The sequence below is a fragment of the Athene cunicularia genome, assembly GCF_003259725.1.
Source record: "Athene cunicularia isolate RWA chromosome 3 unlocalized genomic scaffold, athCun1 chr3_part1, whole genome shotgun sequence".
Lineage (NCBI taxonomy): Eukaryota > Metazoa > Chordata > Aves > Strigiformes > Strigidae > Athene > Athene cunicularia.
In genome coordinates this window covers 37,203,765-37,214,831 of record NW_020799097.1, presented here as the reverse complement: position 1 = coordinate 37,214,831, position 11,067 = coordinate 37,203,765, and the positions used below count along the sequence as shown (strand labels likewise).

Sequence of the window (11,067 nt, the reverse complement as noted above, 5' to 3'; positions counted from 1 at the left end):
ATCTAGGACTTCTAGACCTACCCTCCTGTTGAGAAATCAAAAGCAGTTGTCATCTTCCCTTACACTTCTGGAGTATAAATTGCATCAAAAGTGTCAAGAAGTGGAGCTCAACAGGAATGGAGTTCAGCTTCTACTTTGCCTTTCTCAGTAGAGGGACACCTGCTCCCAACTCTTCTCCAAGCTCCTTGTTAAGAGTCATCTGTAGTTTGCCAGATGGTTCTGGGACAGGCAGTGAACACCAGGGTTGAGGCCGGTCAGATCTGCTGTCCTTTAGAACAGTTAGTAAGTGCCAGAGTTTGGTTTATAGACTGCGTTCTCAGCAGCTGGAAGAACATATTTAAAAGAGCTATGGCTGCAAACAGAAGTTAAGACTATCATTTCCAAGCATGGTCACTGCATGCCCATGTGCTTACAGCAGATTTTCAAAAGCATTCCAGATTTCATGCTCTCCAAAGGGAGCAATGTTTATTAAATTAAATCACTATTATTAGCAGTCGTTCTGTAGCAGAAGGTGTAGCTTTTATGCCTGTATTTGTAAAGGCTGGAGTATAGGTTTATCTGCACTAAATTCTGTCCCATATAGAGGGTAGAGACAGAGAAGGGTCCCAACCAAGAATCCTTGATTCATGTGCCTTCACACTAAGGAGTTTCAAATTCATATGTCTACCAGATTTGTAGCAGCAATAAGTCTGAAAACTTCCATCATGTAATAGATGGCAGATGAGCTTTCAATGCAGCATACATTACTTAGGAAGAAACTCTATAGGTAATGGCTCAGTAGGGGAAAAAAATATTTCTGATGTTCTCTTTCTGAAGAAGCTGGTGTATCACTATCTTATAAATCGTATTTATAAATGATCTGTGCATTATACACTATAGAAACAATCCTCACTATTGTGTTGCTCCAGACACTGCTCATTCTTCCTATATCCCACAGCGAACATTATATTTTTAAGAAGGATCAGGAAACTATCATTTTTCTTTCTCCATTTGTCTTGTAATATATTTGTGTAACCACTCCTGACTTTTTGGCAAATGTGATTGGAATAACGATCCTTCTTTCTTTCACCTACCGTACCAAAAGATAACTACCCAAAGCCACAGGAACTCACAGTGTCCTTGATTCTCAACTTGGTCATTCAAAACACAGCTGTATGCAGTTTGTCTGTCAAGGTCACCAAATTAATTTAGTGCCATAATCACTGCTTTTATGACTGTCCTTGAAAACTGCAGGCCTGTTCCTATCAGTTTTATACCCTTGAGAAAGAGAAGACCTGCAAACTGAGAAAGTTTTCATCCACATGAATATATCTGCACCTAAGAGAGCACTACTTGTATTTTTTTTTGGTGCAACCAGACTATATGTGCTACAACTTCTGAGAAGCCAGTGTCATCTGATGCTTCACTTGCCAGATGCAACTGCAATCTCAGCATCAGATTTCCCACTTGTGAAACTGGGTAAAGGTTTGTTTAAATCAGTAGAGAAACACCTACTTGTGCAATTTGATTAGATCTGACAGAATCAGTATCTCACTTCTCTAATACTCATAATGCTTAGCCACATATCTAGCCTTCCTTCCCTTCGATAGTTAACCTTTTCCATTAAAGACAAATGCAGGTCATTATTTCAGCAATTTTATTTTATTCATTGTTTTTTTTCTCTCTTAATTACAGCAAAAATGCAAGACAGACATTTATAAGCAAGTTCTAAAAAAACTGGCACTTCATCAGCCACATTAAGTACATGAGTAAACATGAAGTCCATAAATGACCTTTAACTGATGTCTCAGAGAGAGATACTGAACTATCATCCTTGATAAATCGAAGTTTTGGTCATTCATTATTTTAGAAATAATAAATGGAGTAAAAATGAGAGAAAACAAAAGGTTTAAAAACCTTTCTCCTGACAACTGAAACAAAACCTCAAAGAACCTGGAGAAACAGCATGCCTAGCACTGAAAAGTGAAATAGGAGACTATCCAAATGCAGATGTTTTTCAATAAACTGTGGCATTACTATTCATCATCTGAAAGGAATAATCCAGTACTTGCTCCTTTGTCATGTACTTTTCTTGGCATACTGTGTATATTGGTATCAGGAGTTTTCATAGAGGTATGTATGTGCAAAACGTGCATTGTAGGATGTTGTTCCTTTTGGAGTAGATCATTAATATCCTTAATGCAGGCAAATGAATGGATTATGGAGGAAGTTCTAGCACAGTCAGCAGAACTTCTTGATGAAGATGCTGTTTCCTTACAAGTACGGGTGCTATAGTCAACTCTAATATGGGGGATAAATAGACTTTATTTATCTTACTTGCAGCTGAAAGACAACAAATGTTCCTTTTTAAAAAACCTTTTGATATTTTTTTCACTGCAGTAGCTGAACATTGTAGAAATAATAATCAATTAATCTTCATCATAATTTTGTGAAGTGGGCAATCTGAGTGCTTACCTTTGAGCAAGGGAGCAAAAACACTGAAAACTTTAGTGCTATGCTCAAAATCACAGACACTATTTCAAAATCTGACATCAAGACCTTATCTGGGTTAACTTACTGCACTGACACCCCCACTACCCTCTCTCAGAAAGGAGACATAGAAAAGGTTTGCAAACATGCTGGATATTGAAAATGAGCTGTGACCCTGAGTTGTCAAGTTCACATCCCAGAAATGTCCAGGTTGGAGTCTTTTGCCTTGCAATGTGAAGAACGAACTGGGATCTGTATGAACAGAAATTATTTTGGTGTAGGTCTATCTGTTGCTCTGCTGGAATATAAATGACAATTACTTTTCTGTGATCAGTGTTTCAGTGCCCTACTGACAAGTAAAAGCATACACAAGTAGTGAAGATCATCGCAAGTAAAAATGAGAAACTGCAGAGAGATTATTCATTACACACTGCCACAGCTCAGTCAAAGAATTCATTCATTTCAGATGCTGAACAAAGGTTTTGAATTTTGTTCTGAAGAATTCTGCTAGTGACTACTGACATGGAGAATAACTGCTGCCTCTGCAGGAGTGAACATTGCTTGAACAAAAACTAAGTTCAGACTGATGTTTTTTTGGCATTTTTGATCCTGTTCATTAGCAAGGAAGCTAGGTGAGGGAATCACACATGCTTGGGGCTGTGCCACGGTCACTTGGCTTGTATTCTCTAGCTATCAAAACTTGAAAGAAACAGCAGCTTGTTCAGTATTATATGCAGTGCTATTTATCCTAGAGAGCTTCTCTGGTATTGACATCCTGGGTTAAGATCTTCATCAAGACATATTGTAAGTTATTACCATAAGGTCCACGGGCTTTGAAATACTCAAAGGATTTGTAATGGAAATACACAGAAATCAAAGCTTCTTTCAAGCCTAGTTTCCACAAGAATCAGGTATAGTTGGCTGTACGTTACAAAAACAATAGAAGGATACTATATTGTTGCCAAAAGTAGCAAATAGTTTTACAGATTTTTGGAATCAAATCTTTTCTTTACACCTACACATGATCAAAATAGCCTGTAAACTTAATTTTAAAATTAAGTAACACAATGATAATTTGTATTGGATGAAGAGCATATCAGAGTGAGAGAAATGGAAACTGGGAAAATAACTGGGGAGGAATCAGACTAGAAAACTTTTGCTGCATCTTCTGTGCATATCCAGTGAAGTATCCTGGCCAGCATGGAGCCTTTATTATACTTACAAAATCACTTTCTTGGATTTCTTGAATCTGCTTTAGGTCAGAGGTCAACTGTGCTGAGGACGAACTTCAACATGTTTCCTGGGAAAAGAACTCAAATGTGGAGAAAACGTCTCCTTATATTTGAAGATGGTTGAAAAGAGCTCTCTTGGCAACCTTCTGTGTGAGTTGCCTTTAGAGATCACCTTGTTTCTGCCACTGGGAGCTCTGGATTAGCTATCAGGATACCGTTCAGGGTGTATATAGAGTAACTCACCTTGTAAAGAGCTTTGGATGCAGACTCTCTGTTGTGGTCCACAAAGGAAAAATGTCCCATTCTTAAGCACGAAGGTTGGATTGGTGTATGCAGGAAGAGAGGTCATTTTGTGGCCTCCAACAATAAGGGGTTCATTGTGCACTGAAATGGCATTAGAAAATGTGGTGTTTGGAGAATGGATGGTTCGTTCTATAAGACTCGAGGCAGAGCTGGGGTGAGAGGAGATAAAAATGGAGAAATTGTAACTGTGATAAATGTTCTTCTGACAGAGCCAGAATTTCACCTGGCACATCTAGACCTGTTTCATTCAACAGGTCCATGGAAAGCATCTCTAATTCTGAAAAAGAAATCGACTTCTTTAGTATGTCTCCCCTTTGTATAGTGACCTATGAGATATCATCCTATGCCTCAGACTTCATCACACAGAGGACTGCAATTTACAAAGCCTCTACTGGATTAGTGTAAGTATTTGCAACATGCAAACCAGGAAAGGAATGTAAAAGGAGAAAATAAATAGTTGCAACTTTTAAGGAGTATGAACAGTGAAAGCAGCTAATTGAAAGCTGACAAGAGTTAATAAAATCATGAAAAAAGAAAAAAGAACAAGCAAGTTCAATGGAAACATCAGGGCAAAAAAGGAAAGTATTTCAGAAGAAACCTACAGGAATAGATAAATATATCAGAAGGACAGTTACTGCAGTCATCTCTTGTAGAGAGGTTACATAATGCTTATCCTGACTTGATTCAAAATAAGCCATCCAACCTTGAGGGAGGAGACTTCTCATCACTGGAAATTTTAAGAGGCCAGATGTGTACCCATCTGATGGCAGGAGATGTGTGCCCTGTGCTTCTGTATGATGCATGGCCAAGCGCAATCCTTAATGTCATAGCAAGTTAACTTTTCTACTGTGATTGCTATAGTGATCTCGCATTTTGAGAGCAATTCAAGGAGTAACCAGCTCAAGACCCATGCCTGGAAATACAAATAGGCAAGTACCAGTCATGATAAGGTTTTTTTTTTCCCCCCATTTTATCAACCCCTGGAGACTAAAGTTCTGAAAGTGCGCTGTTCGTCAAACTGGCAGACAAGGGGACTAATGGCTTTCAGCCATGGTAGCTGGTGGGATCCAAATGAGCAGATGATGGTATGGTGATGGTTTCCAGCTCTATGAAAGAAAACTCCTGCTGATTTGGAAGTTCTCCTTGATGAACACCACATGTCTATACTGAACTTTCTCTTCTATTTATCTTAAATTTCCTATGAAAGCCATTTCTATGTGAAGGGATAAAGAAGCTACGTGCTTAAAAAGAAAATAAAACTGCAGTGCTTAGAAGTATGTTTATTCAACTGTGAAGTCCTCTGCTGAAATAGGGATTGACAGACCCTAGCCATATTTTATCACTACTCTCATAATGCCAGGACTGGAAATGCTCAGAGGCAGCTGATGCCAACAGTAATCTCAGCCATCAGTCCTCAGTTTTAATGTGTCCTGGGGAGATTTATTCTTGCTTTCTTTTCATCATGCTTATTGCAGCCTTCCCACAGTAGATCTTAATGAAAAATATTCCGAATTTCAGTGACAATTCCAAATAACTGACTGAGATGGAACAAAGTGCACCAAGAACTTGATTTGAGGAAGTGGGGACCTGAAATAGGACTTTGGAGAGATGTAGGTCCTTGCCTCCAACAGTGCAATCCTCAAGACCTTCTCTCAGCTGCAGCCTAATGTTGGGCATGCTTAGAATGTGTTGTCATCCTAGTCTTTTACTTCCTAAGCAGCCAAAGTTTGACTTCTGTTCTGTCCAGAACAGTCTTCTTTGTGGTAATGGTAATCACGTAACAACCATCCCATGCCTAAAACCTAAAAGGTTGCCAAACATGAGCAGCCTTCCTCTGTCTGCCTTGCTTGAAGGTGTTAATGCAGTAGGTGATGGGAAAAGGGCACACCTGCTCCAGGATGGTCTCATGCAGCAGAAATGCCCTAAGTCCTCAGGCTGGCACCACGCTGCTTTAAAGCAGCAGGCCAGTGAATATGCTGCTCAGTCTGCTTGTGGGCTATTTTGACTGATGAGGGTGAGAACTGCAAGGCAAACCTATTTCAGGACAGGAGCAAGCTTACCATGTCTTACTGAGACTACGTCACTTTGCCTAAAAATAATATGAAGACTCAATTTAGTGTGCAGGCTGTAAGATGCTCTTTAATTTCACCAGATGACGATTAGTTAAACAGCCTGCTAGTTCACATATGCCTCATGGCTTGTATAGTGTAGCTCATGGTAAGGAAAATATCCAGGAGTCATTCTTGAAAGCCAGTAGTGATTTTTCAGTTTTATGTCTCTTCCTGACCTATCTCTGGCATCTTAACGTGGACACAGATACACACACTCATTTGATTAATAATCTTGAAAAATCTTGAGAAAAGCAAAAAGGCTTAAAGATTCACTACAGGTCAATGCTATGTTCAGCTGCACAGTCTGTTTATATTCTCATCACATAACGTTCTGCCTCTGAAAGGGGAACAGACACAAAACCATCTGTTTGATTAATGGGATGCAGTTACACACAGTGTCATTATAAGTATGTACAGTGAGCTATTCACAAACAGCATAATATCCAAGCGTTTTTTGTTAAAGGAAATTATAAATAACTTCAGCTAAAACTCTTTCTTTCATAACTCCTCTGTCAAAGATTTGCTGACAGCAAGTGCAGGTGAAATTCCGTGAAATTCACTGAGATAGTGATTTATTGCAATTACTTAACTTGCTTTCAAATATATTTTTGTGCATATATGTGCAGAGAACACATGGGATTTTATGAAAGAGGGAGAAATAATCTAATTTCTTTTTGATAAAAACAAAATGCCTGTCCAAGTTTTGGAGGTAGAGAAAAAAAGAGCAGAGCTTTTATGTTCTCCAGAAGCATCTTGAGGTATCAGTCCTTATTTACTGCACCTCATAACCACTTACAGGGAATGTTGGAGATATTTTTTTTTTTCCCCACCAGGGAAAGCTGAATGGGATTGCTGTGGAGTATTACTTCAGCAGTATGCAGGAGAGTGATTTTCACTGCAGCTGGGCAGGAGATGCTCCTTCTGCCCTAGAGGTAAAGCTACATGCTTCTACACCGCTCTGGGCACCCTTCTGCCCTGGAGCACTAGCTTTGATCCAGAAATTATGAAAATCTGTTCCATAGCAGTGCAGAGAATGAGATGCAGAGCCATTTATAACAGCCAGAATAATTCAGTTGTGACCTCTTCATGTTCTCATAAAACTGTTTTTCCCTCTGCATCAGGAGATGAGTCAGCAGTAGTGATAACAAGAGTTAGAGAAAGACTGGAAAAAATGAATGTCCAAAGTACTTTGGCAGTGAAAAATTAAGCTTCAAAGTGATTTCTTCATGGAACATTTTTTTCTCTCTCCAGGACACCAAACTGACTGACTATTAAAGAAAGAAGAAAAAGAGTGAGAGAGAGAAAAAGACTTGGAAGGTATTTCTCAGCATCTGCCAATATCTAACATGCTTTTGGAAAAGTTGCGTAACACAACCTGCCAGGAGAGTCCTGTTTGAACAGAGCTTAGTAATCCTTTCTATTTGGTGGTATGTTTGTGGTTTTGCAGAACTGACCCGCAGGGCCTCATTTTCAGCCGGTGTAACAGGCTGTATTGTTTGTTAAGCCTATAAGGATCAGAAAATCGTCCTCTGAATGAAGTTTAACAGACCATGTGCCTGCCCAGAAATTACCATCAGATTACCATCAGGTCCATTATCCTTCCTGTAGGACACTTTGAGTGAGGGGAAACCTTGAATGTCCTCTTCTTTGAAGGAGAATCTTTGCCTCCAGTGATCAAACATACAGGTAGTCTGTCGGAGAGCTTGCTATATGAGGTGTTATGTTTAAAATAATTTTAACGAGGACTGTTGCAAATTTTTTTTCTGATTTGCAATGTTTTCAATGTAATTTCTTCAGATTTTTTAATCTAGTCAGCATGATAAATTAAAAATGGTGTTGCAAATATTTTTTTCGTTACAGATAAGAGTTAGTAATTCAAATTTTCAAATGGGGGAACTAATATTTAGATACTTTTGGTTTTATGGCCTTTGGATAACAGTTATGAAGAAAAAGGCAAGGAAAAGGAAAGGAAATAAACTAACTTATTTCCTTTTCATGAAATGTGTTGTAAAATTATTTCCTTGCCCCTTTTTCATGATAATGAGAGACAAGACTGAAGAGGCACATTCCTATGTGTGAGTCCGTTTATGTCCAGGGAGCATGTGTATCCTAAAAGGAGCTCTCCAAGGATCCAAGGCTGACACCAACACTGAAAACCGCTGCCTGAGCCTGGAGCAGGTAACATGCCTTCTGAAAAACAGTTTGGCATTGGGATAGAACATCATGCCTTTCCTGAGGTTTGAGCCCTACCTGCCATCCAAAGCTACTTTCTTTACAGCTGCCTTCATATAATGGACCCACCAGAGCCCCCTTGCACAGAGGTAGGTTGCTCATGGTCATACCACACCTCTGACAGAATTGTCAGCTCATGGCTTTTGTTGGCTGGGCTATGTGTGTTTGATGCTGGAGGCCAGTGTATCTACCCTCTCAGATACCTCTGGTGTAGAAGTTTCCTATGGTGGTGCTCTGTGTAGTTGGGACGAAGGGGGCTCTGTGACTCCTATGTGCAGAAACTTAGCTGCCCAGGGGACTACAGATAAACAGAGGAAAGGAAGGGGCTTTGGGCAAGCTTGATGGTAGGTAGCAGCTGAACTGTGTGATGAGACTCTGAGTAGTGTAAATATCTTTGTGGATTTCAACCTTGTGATTTTAAGCAGGACACTCCAGAAATATCCTTGCCTGTGTCCTTCATAGCTGGCTGCTCAATATATAGCTTGTGAGCTTGGGGTATTACAAAAATATAATTTTGCACTGGTGAGGCAAGCTGTGTGCTGCTGTTTTTCCAGACTATATCAGAATACACACCCAGAGGAGAGCGGCATCTACCTGGGGTATCATCCTTGTTTTGGAATTGACTGTCTCTGAGAGTGAAAAATTGCCCATTTTAAACAGTCTGTAGAAAATGTTTGTTGCTATGACTCTAAAATGATGATTATTGTAGGAATGAGTCTAGAAGAAGAAATGTGTTTCATAAGGTTTTTCCCATGAACTTTGCTTTCAATATTTGTTACTTGAAACTAGTAAGTGAAAAAACCCCAAAACCATTGCTATCTTGTTTTATTGTTCTACCTGGCACTGTTCGGTGCATACTGTTTGAGAATTTGACTCTGCACACCAGTAAAATCTTTGCCTTGATCCACTTCTCCTCATAGTCCTGAAGATGCCTATCAAACTAGCTGGGATTTGGCTGAAGCCCACTGAGAGGACTATAACATTCCAGCTTTCTTCAACCTAGAGCTGTGAGAAACATTCACCACAAAACCTAAAACTTTTCAAGTGATCTTAGGCTGAATATCGGATGCAGGGAGGGATTTACTGTTGGGTGGAAATCATATAAAACTCTACTTCTGAAATAATTTTGACCTGAAACCTGACAATGCTCAGATATTTTGACTGAAGTTACTCTGAGGCTACAAAGCCAAAAGTTAAAGAAAAACTCGGAAACTGCAAAGGTGACATGAAGAATTCAAGCTTAACAGAAACCTGCTTCAGCTTTCACGTTGGGTTGAGCTAGGTGTTGTTTAGCCTCTCCGCTTCCAAGTAAACAACAGACATATTTTAAAGCATTGCTATCTATTGCAAGCATGAACACAGACTAGTATAGTGTCAAGCCTGAAAATAATCAAGTCAGTTTTGAATTCTCAAAAATAGTAAAGAACTGTGGGGATAGGACTGTTCCCAAAGATTTGCTTGAAGGCATTGTTTAGAATCCCAGTTGAGATTGCGCATTCCTGGATATCAAACTTGAATTGTTCTTTGTTTAGCGTTGCCTCATCACTGTCACTCATCTCAAACTTTGATGATGAACAGTGTCATGTCCTACTCAGATGAGGGCGACAAGTGACATAGATTCATAAATCCCCAACAGAGTGAACAACAGTGAGACAAGTGTCAAAGTCCAGACATTTATTAACTTCCTACAAATGTACTAGTTGGATACACAATAATTGGCTAAGTATATAACAAGTTATGGCAAGCAATATAGTATGCCTTGCATTTCTTAATGGTAATGAGGGTAAAGGGGAAAAAGAAAAGGAGGGAGATATATATATATATATAGAGAGAGAGAGAGAGAACAGAGAAATAGACATCACCAATCCAGGTTCCAGCATTGGTCCCATCGAAGTTCATCAGGGATTCATCTGTCTTCTTCTTCACGTCTTCTTTTCTTTCTCCCTTTCACTCCTCACCTCCCCTCAATTTATACACACTCCTTGGATCCGTCCCCTAGATTGATCTGCATACCTATGTACCCATGTATGGGGAGGGGTAAAGTATTTAATGGGATGATGTAATTAGCATGATCTTGTTAGTTTTTATTAGCATATTCAGGGCTGTCAACTTTAATAAGCGTTTTGCAGATCATGAAGCAAAGGTCATTCACTGGACAGATGGCCTTTGAAACTTTACAAGAGGTCCCAGGGCAAAACCATCCTGTTTTCACAGAACTCCCTCCTCCTGCTGTATCCTGTGTCATCCAGGCAGCTTTATCAGCTCCAAACTCCACACTATCCACCCTGTAACTATAGTTTCACTACTTGTGAGTTTTTGAGACATTCCTCAGCTCGAAGGGCCTCTGCTCCCCCCATCTCTTCTCTCTTTTAGGCTGTTTTTTCTTACAGGCCTGTTTCTCTCACGCCCTGTTTCAGGGAGTTACAAGTCATGTCTCACAAGCAGCATCTTGGAAATAATCTTGAACAGTGTATTTGTGTTGTCCCTTATTTTAAAAATATTTTTTTTTCCCTCATCTTGTATTGCATTATGAATGACTACCAGAGATCAACACTCATCAGCGAGTAGAAATAACAGCAGGATTTGCTTAGTTATATTACCCAGACCAAATTTAATGGAGAAGAAGCTGTGCTTCATTCACAGATGAGAATATTCTTGGGAGAAAAGAGCTTTTCTCCATAGAAGTGTTACTGCAGAGGATCAGACAAACATTTCCAGCT

General features: G+C 39.5%; 1 long non-coding RNA gene across 1 annotated transcript in view; it reads right to left on the bottom strand.

Moving 5' to 3' along the window:
• The window catches only part of LOC113478755, a 10,944-nt gene extending 604 nt beyond the window's left edge, over nucleotides 1-10,340 (bottom strand). Inside the window, exons 1-2 of the long non-coding RNA XR_003398133.1 lie at nucleotides 10,210-10,340; nucleotides 3,945-4,085 (exon numbers count right to left, since the gene is read on the bottom strand). This is a non-coding gene — a long non-coding RNA (uncharacterized LOC113478755). The remainder of the gene's footprint in view (nucleotides 1-3,944; nucleotides 4,086-10,209) is intronic.
• Nucleotides 10,341-11,067: the final 727 nt, after the last annotated feature.